Source organism: Elephantulus edwardii, unplaced genomic scaffold (genome assembly GCF_000299155.1).
Source record: "Elephantulus edwardii isolate Elephantulus edwardi_28Jun2011 unplaced genomic scaffold, EleEdw1.0 scaffold00079, whole genome shotgun sequence".
NCBI classification, from domain to species: domain Eukaryota; kingdom Metazoa; phylum Chordata; class Mammalia; order Macroscelidea; family Macroscelididae; genus Elephantulus; species Elephantulus edwardii.
This window is the reverse complement of record NW_006399829.1, coordinates 12,659,137-12,660,521: the sequence shown is the minus strand read 5'-3', so window position 1 is coordinate 12,660,521 and position 1,385 is coordinate 12,659,137.

Here is a 1,385-nt window from a genome sequence, read left to right as displayed (position 1 = left end):
AGAATTTCATGAAACAACATATGAGCAATAGCCTATGGTGATGAAAGAAGAAGTTCAGGCTGCTTTGAAGGAAATGGCAAAAAATAAGGCTCCAGGAATAGATGGTATACCAATTGACAAATACAGCCGCAGTCATAGAAAAAGCTCAGGAAATCTCATGATAGGTTTTAATAAGACAAATGATGTTGAAATTGCAAATACCTTTTGAACAACATAAATGGACACTATACCTATAAACTTCACCTGATGAAATATAGGAAAATCAACTACATCTGTATAAAAAGATGGTGGAGAACCTCAATGTCCTCTGTCAGAAGAAGGATAGAGATGTCTGTCGAACACATCACCAATTGCTCACCTTTGAGTTCAAATGGAAGCTGAATAAAAGGAAATATGTACCTGAGGGTAAACAAAAGAACTTTCAGTGTATCCCACCTGAATTTAAAAGCCATCACAAGATTAGATATGAACCAGGCAAGTTATGAGATGACATCAGGATATCATACATGAAGAAAGCAAAAAAATTGTTCCTGCTAAAAGACCTAAATATATGTCAGAAGAAACTCTGAAACTTGTTCCTGAACATAGTTATGGCAAATGAAAGACACGATTATATAAAAAGGGTTGAATGTAAGATTTCAAAGAGCAGGTGAAGCGAACTATTATAATGAAATATTCAAAGATCTGGAGAAGACAAAGGCAGCTATTATAAGGACATAATCAAGAATTTGGAAGAAAATATAAAGAGAAGATCTCGCTTGGAATTTCTTAAACTGAAAGAATTAAAGAAAAAATTAAAACCTTAAGTAGGAATAGAGAAGGATTCTATGAGAAAAATGAGTGATGTTAAAATGATCTTGAATGATGTTGGAAGCATCAAAAGAAGATGGAGGGACTACACAAAGACATTATACCAAGAAGAATGAATTGGTCGATTATCAAATATATAAGGTGTAGCACATGATTAAGAACCAATGGTACACACATACAAAAAGAAAAGTCAAGTTTTATTGAAAGCATTGGCTTTTAAAAAGATCCAGGAATTAACAGAATACCATAGAGAGATTTCAACACATAGGTGCTAAGCTTACTTATCTGTGCCAAGAATTTGGAAACAAGCTACTTAGCCAAATGGCTGGAAGAAATCTGTATTTGTGCCCATTCCAAAAATGGGTGATCTATCAGAATGATGACATTATCAAACAGTATCATTAATATCACATGCAGTTAAAACTTTGTTAAAAAGAATGCAAAATCTATTCCAACACTGTATTGGCAGGGAACTGCCAGAAATTCAGGCCAGATCCGGAAGACCTGAAACAAAGGATATCATTGTGAGATGAAGTTTCACCATCATTGTCTATAAAGTGCCCTCTGGTTGCACT